Genomic DNA, 13865 nt, shown 5'->3' with positions numbered 1-13865 from the left:
TATCAAAGGGACCAAGTCGAGTTTGGGCGCGTAATCTCATTGTAGTGGTGATCAAAGTCAATCAAGACTCGACGCTGTCTACACATCTTCAGAAACTCGGTTTTGTAGGAGAAAAGCTTTATTTTAAATTCGTATTCAGAATACTATGTAAGTTAGTGCACTTCTCAAAATAAAATTTCATCTGTAAATCCCGCTTTAAGTACAAGCCTCGTAGCACCGAAGTTACATTCAAGCTTATAAGGTACCACTCACCCTTAAGCTTTAATTACTTTACTTTTGAACACCGAAAACTTTGCAATAATTTACCACTTTCATCTGATATTCAACTATCTTACCTGAATTTACTGAACCTAATGATAAGTTTACCATTAATAATAGGGTTAGTGTGCTGTGTGATCATCTAATTAGATGATGCTTAAGCACCCACGGCTAGGTATCACACCTCGAGGCAACTCGTTCTTAACGGTTTTATCTGGCGAAATGCAGCACTTATTTTTATTAACATCTTATCACTATATTTTAACAAAGACTAAGTCTCCAAGTCATTATATGTACATATGTCTCATTTCCTTGCATTTTGAGTTGCAGATAATTTTGCTCACACGTCTCACATTTGTTGAGCCTTCAAACTATCACTCAGACAGATAACCTAAAACACTATCAACCCTAAATTGATGTTACTAGCTTCTTGCCAATGTCCCACTAGTTTATTGCTTTCATATTTATTTTATTAACTCAGCGCTGTGTTTATCTCGTTGCCAATTGTCTTATTGCTGGGTATTACATCTCCGCATCATTCCGTCTGCTTTCTTATACACCTATCAATCATCATATTTTTCTGATTACTAATACTTTATCCGAAAACTCATACGTTGTCACGTAATTTACAACACTGCATCGATATCTAACCATCGGCCCATAAACTGTAACCACTTGATATGCTTATAACACGTCACTTGAAGAAATAGTGTTTGTAGTTAGATATGAAACAGAGAGCCTTGAGTAGAACATAATAATTTATTCAACAATCACCCTAAAATATCCTAGCATCAAAAAATGAGACAGGAAGGTTTCCATGATCTGCAAACGTTGGTTATGAGAGTAATGAATTCAATTCATACATGCTTGTATAGAAGATAACTTTTTGTCCCCAGCTCTCTATAATTGGATGCAAAGCGACCATTTAGTGAAACTAAGGTTATTCTCCCATGCATGCTATTTCTCAGATTCATGTTACTAGTCGTTTTAGCTTTGATATATTACTAAGATAATTTAGTACATTCTACTACAGAGTCACTCTATGACTAAAATGTTGACATTTAACCATAGGATTAGTAAACAAAAAGGGAATATGCTCAAGTTATTAGCGTTTTAAAACACTTCACATTCCTATAGTGCTTTCTAGAATTTAAAGAACGAGTTTCTGGATTCTAAATCCAGCTTCCTTAATCAGAATCATTTCACTTCGTAACATTTTGCAATTTATAATTAACTGTTTTCTAATTAATCCGCAGACTTATAAACTGCAATTAGTTTTAGTGGCAGTAACTAGTATGAATATGCTTGCTTCCGCGCTGCGAATATTTAAAGATCGTTGGTGGTTAAAATTGATTTTTTAGCCGCTTGTCTTCTCTCTTTTGTTTTAGGAAACGGATTTGTAGCACGCAGTTACGTGGCTTCTACCTTAGCCGAGGTCGTACCCCCAATACAGGCTTCCATCGTAGCTTGTAGCTGTAAATAATTCCCTAAAATCAATAGCGTTGTAAGTGTTCGACATTGGATGCTGACCACATTAGTTTTAGTGAACTTGTTTAGCTGAAGGCGCTCGGTCATGCATCCGTACCAGATCAAGTTACAGCACAGTGTGTGAAACATCTCCTACGATCATTAGCCTGATTAGATCAGTCACTTCTCGATATATTGATAACGCATCAAATATATCTTCCAATCTCTTCGCTTCTGACTTCTGATTTTAACTGGGTGGGCACGATTCGATCATAGAAGGTCTTACTGGTAAAGAGTTTTCAAACTACAATACTGGTGCTATCTTCATGATTGTTAACTGACATCACTGACGCTTTTATAGCACACTATAAATTGTACTAAGTCATCTCAGAGGGAGGAGTTCATGGATAGGAAAAGAAGAGCATTCTCCAGGTGTTGGTTGCAGCTTAGATACATCAGAAGGAATGGTCTTTGATCAAACTTCTGCAATGATGACTAAATGTGACGTGGTATGTCGTGATGTTTTGGAATGTGGTAACAATGTCTTTGGATATTATTTCACACCTGATCCGATTTAGAGATACAATACCTTTTACTGTGCTCACCCCGTTCTCTCTGACTTCAATACTGACCCATACTTGGCTACTCAAGTATGAATTGGATAGTCCTTGGAATTACGAGTTAGCATGTTAACCTGACCACAACTACTTATCACATTTGTGCTAATTATTGTGATGATATTGGTTGATATCAAGCTGAATACTGTATTTGATCATTCACTAATTTTTTTTATTCCTCTTGGATATTAAGCAGACAACTAAGGGTTTGCAACAAACGTGAAGATTCTTGTAAAGTGCTTTTCATGTTTCTTGACGTCTGCCGCCAATTTTCAGCGACGTGTGATCCTCGCTTTATTTATTTCTCTTTTTTCCTGATGATTACAAGTTGGGGTCTACTTTGTTATAGAGTTTGATGACTTGCAAAAGTTTTTCAATACACCCACACTTTCTAATTTTCTCCTCGGCTGGCGGCTGGTTTTTCTTGTGTCCGAGTAAGTTTTCGCCGATGGCCTCTAGACAACGGATCTGGAGTATCTTTCTTTCGTATTTGTTTACAAATACCTATAAATTTTTACTGACGGTCATGATGGTTATATGCCTGCCACTCGGAGATGCTGGCATGTGTCTTTTAGCTTTGTTAGTCCAGCCAACTTGTGCAGTGACATGATTAAATGCGAATGTTGAAGAGAGAAAACAATGTATATCTCCGCGGGTTCGAGCTTACATCTGTATACACATATAAATTGCTTTACGAAGAATAAAAACGTTGGTGGTTTATGAATGAGGTCTCTGAAGTGCAAACTGCTTTCGAAAGTCAATCATATAGTTGTACAGGAGAGGAAATACACTGCTAAAAACACTAGGAACAAAATGCTGATACAGTAGGCTCAGCTTTTATTAGCATTTTAGCAAACGGTATTGTTTTTTATTTATTTCTTATCCCTGTCTTGTATTCTAACCTTTATTCAGGTCTTTCTCAATAACATTTTATGTCCTGCGGGGTTCCTTGCCTGGGCTTTTTTATTTGACTTTGAATAAATATTTACCTTATATTACTTATCCGTGTTGTTTGCGCGTTGCCGGACTTTTAACAATAAGATTGCGTTTGACCATGCTCAATGTAACGGCGTGGTTCAGTGTTCAATTATTAATCCTTGACTGACTGCTTGGATGGATCACTGGAATTCACTCAGGTAGATATCCGATCCAGACTTATTGAGAATATTTTTATTGATTCTCAGATATCAAACTCTTATTTATCCGCCATTTCTTTTACCCTTTAGCATATCATTTCGCGCTAGTGAAACCTTTGGCTGTAAAGCACAGGTCTTTTGTACTTCTGATATGATTTACTTACTTTCTCAAATCAAAACAGTTCAAATAAGGAACGAAATTCGTGTTTTGATATAAATCAATACGAGTCACTCAAAAACGCTTCATTCGCTATACAGAAGAACGTAGTTTGGTCTAGTTCAATAAACTTCGGTTCGTTGGTTGAGCGTTCAGATGGAATACTGGGAGTTGAGTCGTTACAAAACGTCCACTCATAGTCACAACATAACGTGTCGGTAATAGTGAAACTAGCATCATCATCTTTCAAACGTTTCAAATTTTAAAGTTAGCCAAAAAAAATGCTGAACGTTTTGTTCCGTTGAAAAGACGCCGGAGGCGGATAAGACACACTTAACGGGAGCCACTTGATTGGATTATAAGGCAGGTTATAACCGGAAATCCGTAATTGGGAAAGAGAAGAAGCAAACCGTAGAACACGTGTCAACAGGAATGGGAGACAGATATCAAAACCTTGAATAGTACTTGGTAGCAGGAGAAAAAAATAGTTGATTGAGGGTCTCGCCATGAAATTAGTCTCCATGAGAGCGACAGGTTTCATTAACTGAGCAAAGATTTTTAATGAAATACATCTCAAATGAATTCGTTAGACATGTACGATTCGTGATCTCTATTTCGCTGGCAAACTGCGGCATCGACATGATTGTATTTTTCCCGTTGAATTTAGTTCGCATTTCGCATTTAACCAGACAAGTGGAATAATTCAACTCTACTTGAAGTTTTAGAGCAAAGTGTTCGTCTATTCCGTGCTAAGATGTGCAGTTCATAGTATCATTAAGGAATTACGCATCATGGTGTCAGCTAGGAGAAAAGCCAAAGGGTTTAACTTGTGATGTAAAAAGACGGGTGCCCCAATGTTTAGGTAGGACAGATTGTGTTGAGGATACCACGGATATTCTAGTTTTACAACTAGCAACCAGTGGTATCTTCTATAATCGTTCGTTCCCAGTCGAATAGAAACCAGAAGTCAGACGAGGAGAGACAGGAAAGATATATTTGATTCGTTACCAATATATCGAGAGACTTCGTTCTTGACTGGCTATTGTAACGTAGGAGCTATGTCCCACGCCGTGTTGCAACGTGATCTGGTACGGATTCATGACCGAAAGCCTTCAGCTAAACAAGTCCACTTAAACAATGTGGTCAGCATCCAATGTCGAACACTTACTGAGCTATTGATTTTGGGGAATTATTTACAGCTGCAGATCACTCCCCCCCTAGTGAGGTAGTGATGCCCCTAAGACGTGACCAGCCAGAAGTTTAAACCCAAGAGTTTGTCGTTGGTAAACACTCTTCTGATAGCTTGCTTCGTTTAGCAGCGTCTGGTCGTCTTTCCTTAAACTATGGGACCAAAATGTACAACATAGCAATAAAGAAATATAGTACAATGAAAATTTCGGTTCCTTGCGAAACTTCGTCGTTCTTTTCCAGCCGTCCTGGAAAAGAGGAAAAATAAAACGTGTGAGTGCATGTCGAAAATACACTCGCACTTGCGTAAGGACACAAGATGAGCGGGGAAAAAAAATGAATAAACTAATACACTTACAAACAGCGTAAAAGCGATCGGAAAAAAATTTTTTTGGTTTTTTTTATATATAAAAAAATATAAATACGCTCAAAAAAATAAAAATGTTTTTTTTGGTTTTTTTATATAAAAAAATGAGCATATTAAAAAAAGAAATTTTTCATAATAAACAATGAAAGGGTAATTCAAGATAAAACCTGTGTCCTACGTGCAATATTCGTTAAGATGTTCTGGAAATCTTACTCTTCTTCCAGAACGCGTTGTTTTAGGTTTATCTATCGACGTGTGTCGGTTGTCGTGTGGGGTACTACAGGTGTAGTAGCTGTTTCGTTTGCTTGTATCGAAGGAAAATCGACGTAGCTAGGGTTTCCTTCTAAGTACGCTGCTTTGAGTCGATCGATACTGATGCTATCGTTCGTGCCGTTCTTATCGACTACATAGTATTTAGGTTCGCGTTGAAGAACTTTGAAGGGTCCTTCGTATGCTGATTCGAGAGGTCGTCGATGTGAGTCACGACGAAGACGTGTGTACTATGTGGTAATTCGGGTTGAACGAAAACATCAGTTGATTGAGGTCGAGTGTGAGCAGGTTTAACTGAACGCATAGCGTTTGTAAGCCTACTCGTGTAAGAGTTTAGATCCATGTTCAATGAAGAAGCTGAAGGATCCACGAATTCTCCTGGGAGTCGGAGTGTCGTTCCGTAAACGAGCTGAGATGCAGTGTATCCAATGTCAGCTTTCACTGCATTGCGGATACCTAGCAAGACGAGTGGAAGAGCGTCTGTCCACTGTGAAACGTTTGTAGCTGATAGTGAAGCCTTTAGTTGTCTATGAAAACGTTCCACCAACCCGTTTGCTTGTGGTTGGTAGGCGGTCGTTCGGAAGCGCGTGATTCCTAATAGTGAGGTCAGACAACGGAAAAGTCCAGATTCGAACTGGCGTCCGCGGTCTGTAGTGATCGTGGAAGGGCAGCCGAAATTTGCTAGCCATCGTTCGACGAAAGCGCGGGCCACGGTTTCAGCAGTAATGTCCTTAATCGGTACTGCTTCTGGCCATCGAGTAAAACGGTCTACGCATGTTAGGAGATATGAGTATCCGTTCGAGTCGGGTAAGGGTCCTACCAAATCTAGATGGACGTGATCGAAACGGGCGTCAGGGGTTTTTAAAGAGCCTAAGGGACATTTGTTGTGTCTTATGACCTTAGATTTCTGACAGCTTACACAGGGGCGTGCCCACTCCCTCACGTCTTTATTCATGCCAGGCCAACAAAAGCGTTCGGCTATAAGTTTGACTGTTGCACGAGCACTTGGATGAGAAAGATTGTGCAACGTATTGAAGACGTTGCGTCGATGATGTTTTGGCACGATTGGACGATCCCTACCTGTAGATGTTTCGCAAAGTAAGGTTTCCTTACCTGTTCTCATCTGCTAAATACTTAGTTTAAGAGTTGTCGAGGATAACTCGTGCTGAAGATCAATGTCTTCTTTTCGAAGCTGAGCGAGTTTAAGAAGGTCGATTCCTTGGCAACTGTTCAAGGAGCTAATTCGAGACAAGGCGTCTGCGACTACATTGTTAGCTCCAGAAATGTGTTGTATGTCTGAAGTAAACTGCGAAATGTAGTCGAGTTGTCGAGACTCTCGCGGTGAGTACTTGTCTGAAGATGAACTTAAGGAGAAGGTAAGAGGTTTGTGATCGGTAAAAAGCGTGAATTCTCTTCCTTCGATGGAATGTTGAAAATGCCGTACAGCACAATACATAGCTAGGAGTTCCCTACCGAACGTGCTGTACCTAGATTCCGCGTCTAACAACCGTCTCGAGAAAAATCCTAAAGGTTGCCACGAGTTGTTAACCCATTGTTGTAAGACTCCTCCGATTGCTGAGTCGGATGCGTCTACGGCGATACTAATGGGCGCTTGAGTGTCTTGATGAGCAAGCAGGGTTGCTTTAGCGATGTGTTCCTTAACTGTGGAGAATGCTTTACGGGCTGTGTCGTCTAAACTAATTGATTTTGCATTTCCACGAAGCTGATCGGTTAACGGTTTCATAAGGGATGCGCATTTGGGTATGAACCGTCTATAGAAACTTACAAGTCCGTTAAAAGTTCGCAGCTGTTTCATCGTGGTCGGTTCTGGGTAATCCAGAATGGCCGCCACTTTGCTTCTAAGGGGTCGGATGCCTTGGGCATCAGCAGTGTGTCCTAAGAAGTCTAAGGAGTTGGTTCCGATTTGGCATTTCTGAATGTTTACAGTAATGCCATGCCTTTGGAGTCGATCGAAAACAATGTCCAGATGCTTGAGATGTGATTCTCTGTCCGGACTTGCTATGAGACAGTCGTCAACATACGCATGTACGAAGTTGAGACCTCGGAAGACGTCGTCTATAAACCTTTGGAATGTTTGAGCCGCATTTCTTAAACCAAAAGGTATTCGTAGAAATTCGTAAAGACCGAAAGGAGTGATGATGGCGGTTTTAGGAATGTCGTCGGTTGCCATCGGGATTTGGTTATAAGCCTTAACTAAGTCGACTTTTGGAAAGACAGTTGTACCTTTCAAGGTAGCTGTCAAATCGTGAATATGAGACAACGGGTAACGATCGGGAATGGTTTTAGCATTCAGACGCCGATAATCACCAGTTGGCCGCCAATCATTGCTGTCTTTTTTAGGGACCATGTGCAATGGGGATGACCATGGACTATTCGATGGTCGAATTATCCCTAAGTCTATCATATGCTCGAATTCGTTTTTGGCTAACCTAAGTTTTTCGAGAGCGAGTCAGCGGGCTTTCGAGAATACAGGTGGTCCTGTAGTCGAGATGTGATGTGTAACATTGCTGGTTACACAAGGCGATTTCGATTGCGATTGGTATATCCCGGGGTATTTTTGGAGTACTGATTGGTACAAGGGGTCTATAGTGTGCTTAATCGTGACTGGGGATAACCTGCAACCAGAACAAGGAGTTACGCAAACAGATAACTTAGTGTTTCCGTCTATTAACCTTCGTGAGCGTGTGTCGATGAGTAGATTGTGGTATTGTAACAGGTCTATACCAATGATTGGCATAGAGACATCTGCAGCAACGAAAATCCAGTGTATGGGTTTGCGTAAACCCACGTTAAGGTAGACATACCTTTTACCGTAAGTAGCGATCGGCTTTCCGTTTGCCGCCTGTAAACTTAAAACAGACTCGCGAAGTCTGTCATTGGAGTTCGCTGGAAGAACGCTAACTTCTGCGCCGGTGTCGACGAGGTAGCGAACTTTCGTTGTCACATCCGTGACGTATAACAAACGGCTGTGTTCGCCGGCTACGGTTGCCGTTGACGCGTGCCGGCTTGGAAGTTTCCCGAGTTCTTTTTCGTGTCCGTGGATTTGGAGTTCGGATAATTGCAGGTTTTCCTGCAATTTCTGGAGGACTTACCATACTGGTTATGATACCAGCACCAGTCGGGATTTTCTGTCTCTCGTGGTTGAGAGGCAGATCGCTTGCGTGAGATACTTCTACGCGGGGTTTTTGACCGACTACGGTCATTACGAAATCGAAGATATCGTGTTAGTGTGTGACATAGTTCGACTATGTCAGTCGGAGTCGATTGAGGTTTTTCCTTGACGGAAAAAACCTCGGCCTTAGAAGATTTAGTGATTTCTAAGATTCGGTCGGCAGATGCAGCCAGCTCATCTATGGCGTTGTTTTGAAATGAGGCAAGAACTGCTTGCACCTGTTGAGGAAGTTTAGACAAGAAAAGTTGTCTGAATAGGCCATCATCGAAAGTTCGTTGGCCGATAACCTCTCTCATTCTTAGCAACATGTCTGTCGCAGAACCCTGTTGCAAGTCGATGTTATGGAAGAGTTGGTCTAACCGTCGTCGGTCGGTTAGGTCTCCACGTTTTAGAATCGAACATTTGAGTTTCGTAAGGTTCGGGAACATCACTAGTAAACATACTAGGTGTTACGTACCTGTTAAACTCGCGCGGTAACGCCTTAACTACCACGAGGAAACGTGTGCGCGAGTCCGTGATTCCGTGCATGTAAAAATCCGCTTCTGCGTAGCAGAACCAGGACTCGATATTGTCGGGCCAAAATGGCGTTAACTGAATCGAAATAGGGGGAATAGACTTTAACTTAAAAACCTTGGGTGGGTGTTCCGTCATAGTAATATAGATAACGAAAAATGTCTAATTAAAATATGTCCGGGAAAAAAAATCGCGAAAAAAACAGTATATCACAGTATGTAAAATTCAAATAAAGAATAACAATGAATAATAATATTCCAAAATGGAACAGACTCACAGTATATTGGCTTGGTGTACCAGATCACGTCGGGCTCACCAATGAGGATACCACGGATATTCTAGTTTTACAACTAGCAACCAGTGGTATCTTCTATAATCGTTCGTTCCCAGTCGAATAGAAACCAGAAGTCAGACGAGGAGAGACAGGAAAGATATATTTGATTCGTTACCAATATATCGAGAGACTTCGTTCTTGACTGGCTATTGTAACGTAGGAGCTATGTCCCACGCCGTGTTGCAACGTGATCTGGTACGGATTCATGACCGAAAGCCTTCAGCTAAACAAGTCCACTTAAACAACGTGGTCAGCATCCAATGTCGAACACTTACTGAGCTATTGATTTTGGGGAATTATTTACAGCTACAGTGTCTTTAATCAATGGCAGTTGAGTTGCATACACTCTTTCCAATTAAGGTACAATATACTGACGACTTTGGAGAACCCATAGACCAATCGGGGAACAGACCTTAGTTGCGAAAGAATTAACGCTAAAAAACTATATTATAATGGTGAAATAACATATTTGATCCTAATATTTAACATCAAAACTTCGAATTATTCTTTGCGGTAGGAGGAAAAGGTTGAGTTTTACAGATTAGGAGTTCGGTCAGCGTTTGGATTTAGGATTATCGTCTCATAAAGTCTTCGTCTACAGCTAACACTAGCGACAAAGCAAAAGGCTTAGGTAATAAGGGTTAAGATGGAGTTCTGATATCGTTTTACAAATAAGGGTTAAGGTTTCCATAATGAACTGCCATCAACTGTGATACAATTTTTAATAACTTTTCTGTTCATAGACTCATTGAACTTGGAATTGGAATCAGTAGTCCGGATTAGAGTGGAGGAGTACTACTGAGCTTCGTAAAGAACTGCTGACTACGTACCGAATCACATCAAGTACTCTAACAAACACTCTGCTTTAGAAACAGGTGTCTTTTTAAATTTCGTGGAAGTACCATGTTGGATTCATTTTTTAGTTACATAATATATATTCCAGTTAATTTTAAGCTTTGTTGTACTTTTACCACTCTCCCTTACATTTTCCATGGTTAAATTTAACGTAATCATAATAAATCTCAGGATACTTTTCATGTTATCTTTCCAATAGTTATTTGGCTTATGAAATTAATGAATGATAAGGGTGCATGGTCAATACTTTCAGGTGGATATGTTACGAGTAAATTAACGAGATATACTGTCTGATTTTCGGTAAACGTTGCCCAAGCTGGAGGATTCTTTTATAGTTGTCCCAACAACTATATTGCCTTATTTATAGACACGTTATTCTTGTTTACAAAACCATTGGTATAAATGGACTTGCTTGACATGCTGCACAAAGAACACTGATCACGAGAACTGTGGTGGCTGGTAGGAATGAATATATTACAGATGCCGAGAATTCGGGTGGGATCTTGGAGTGTTCTTTGAACCTATCATAAACCCTGGCGCCTTATCCTAGAGGACGCATCATCAAGAAATAGGTGAAACTCATGAGGACTGGCTTCACCACTGGTTACATCACTTGTACCACAGGATTTATGATAGGATATTTATCAGGTTGGATTTTTGTCGTGTTTCAGCCGCCTTACTTAGAAGATTTGCGATTGCAATCCTCATAATTTGTCGTATATAAAGTTTTCAAATTATCCGGATAAGCATTTCATTGAATGGAAAGTAATGGTGGCTGAAAGACTATTTATTATGAACTTTTTTCACCTCAGTTATACTGGATGCAAAATGAATACTCTATAGTATATTGTCGTATAACGGTGACAAACGACGGATAGACGACTCTGACATCAATCAACAAGGTTCACAAAAATAAGTTCAATTTTTTAGTATCGTCCCACTCTTTCTCATATGATGGTCTTGACTGAGTATAATGGAGTCATGGCTTCTCAACGAATGGAAACGGGCCAGATCAACTGCAAGAGATCGATAGTATTATTGTATTGATACTATTTAATGGCTGCCGTTTCCTTAAGTGAAATTTTATTCCTAACCTGAGTAACTCTATTGAAGACACGGTGAAATTTATACATCTGGGGTTTATATTGGTCAGGTTGGGTATCTATGAGATTTACTTCCACCGGTCCTGACTTTGAGAGTATTTATTGGCCACCGCTCTACTTGCTAGTCCAATTGTTCGCGAACTACTTACTATGAAAAACTTTTCTGGATGCAAACTTCTTAGGATGAAAAGTTCTGGGTGGTAGAAAAGTGGCCTGGTAAACTACTATGCGCTTTATTCATATATACTTCTAGTAGATTGTCTGGTGATTTCATCACTAATACTGTAAGTACAAATGAAACGGAGAAGCATGCATGAAATAATACTGAAAATTTATGTTCAAGGGAGGATAAGGAGTGAATGCGTCTGGATCTTTGGTGATGATTATAGATCACGTCACTCAAAGCCACCAATCACTGATGGCAACTATCTTGGGGATCCCAAAATAGGAGTCTGTATTGACATGGGCTACTCAGAGCAACGATCATCCACCAGGTTGATTAAAACACCTTTTGTCTTGGTCCTAACTTTATCTGAACTTACATAAGCACCAGAAAAACATCACTAGTCGGGGGCGATAGTGGTTCGACATGCGTTACATATGTTTCAACCACCTTTGTCGATGAAGGTCGCAAATTTAGTTAAACGATTATTCATCTTTACTATGTGCTACAATCCTAATCCTAACACCTCGCTCAGTCGTTCTATGATACACAAGCGATGCTTTAAGAACACCTATGATTCAACTCCGGCAGAATTTTTATCTGATTTTTTCGCTTATTAATCGTATTGATATTATGCCACGCGGAAAATCTGACATAGATATGATGAACCTGCCACAACTGTCGTCATTACGGTATAAACATAGACTACATAAGTCCAGAAGTGGGAGTTATTTTCATCAAAAGAAGAAGGAGCAGCAAATGAAGTGGAGATTCAGTGATTTATCTGAAGAAATGTCCTAAAAGGGTGCAAAACCAGAGAACTCGGTCATCAATAAGCATCTGTGAAGATTATCACATCAGTTCTCAAGGCTCTTCAAGCCTCAAAGAAACAGATGTCAGTAAGTGCTAACGTGACGCAAAAATAGTTGAAAACGCACTAACATGAAGGGTATATCCGAGGTCAGTCCCTTCCTCTAAGAAGGGATAAGTGCAGACAATAGTTACGGCAGTCTCTACAACATCAGCAAGTGAGTGCTGCAGTGCCCACTCTTTCTAGGAGCACTGCAATAATTTAAAATGGCAGTTATCAATACTAGAGACGAAGATGATATCAAAACCTTCCCCCAAAAATCTTCGACCGATGGTTCCGCCGAGCTTACTCAGGAAAGGATACTGTAAACTCAATCATATGAAAATGTTTGCCAGTATCCACTACAGGTCAATGCCTGGTGAATGTAGGCGAGACTATAAGATCTGGGCCACAGCAAAACTATACTATACTATTATGTAATGCCATGTGTGGTGCAAGTAGGCAGTGCTAATTTACTACCAATAGCCTGTCTACCAATAGTGTAACCATTCAAAGAAAAATTGATGTGGGTTTAAAAGACATGGGGGTAGCCGACATCATTTTTTACGCTAGCGTGACAACGTCAACATATGTTACAGCTGCATCGAACACACGATTTTGAATGGCAAGCAGTGCCGTCGTGAAAACTGTGAGGGCAATATAGTATGCATGGGAAGGTGAGATGAACAATTTAGATCAAATGTTCTACGGGGTGAAAAAGCTAGTATGGGACTTACTTATCGGGTATGATCTACTAACATAGTGTAAGCCAGACAGGCACAGAGAGCTGCCTGATAAATCTACAGCAGATAAGAATAACATTTTAGAGAAAAGAGTTGCCAGGACTGTAAACATGGCAGTTTTTACAGTCGAAATAGTGCTTAGGGAGTATTTGTTGGCAGTTATCCAGACAGAAGACCATATGGAAGTTCGTAAGTTACGAAAAAATTGAAATGCTACTGTATGTATGCAACCATTGCAAACCTACAGCTTGACTTCTTAATAGTTTCCGAGGTGGTGGTCAGATTAAAATGTGATACGACATGTTACCGGCACGGTCGAAAAGTCATGCCATGGGTTCTCACTCACATGTTACATGCCGTCGAGGATCTCAGATGTCATTGTCTATCGGCTACTAACAGCATTTTATCTGTCACACATCAACTTTGGTAATCTTTGTGCTTGTTACATAGCTTTTATTCCAGTCTATTAGTAGCTTGACGTATTTGTTGCTCACAACCTGGGTGAATGTTTAGTAGGCCTAATTTGGTTATTTGTACCAATGCAAACTCAGTCAAGTGAAGTTCAACATTTATCAGGTCAAAAATAGACCGAAATTAGAGTTTCAAGCAAAAATGAGCCCTAAAACCATTTACAGATGACTCAACTCACTA

Source organism: Schistosoma mansoni, chromosome W (genome assembly GCF_000237925.1).
Source record: "Schistosoma mansoni strain Puerto Rico chromosome W, complete genome".
NCBI classification, from domain to species: domain Eukaryota; kingdom Metazoa; phylum Platyhelminthes; class Trematoda; order Strigeidida; family Schistosomatidae; genus Schistosoma; species Schistosoma mansoni.
Note: the sequence above shows the minus strand (reverse complement) of the source record.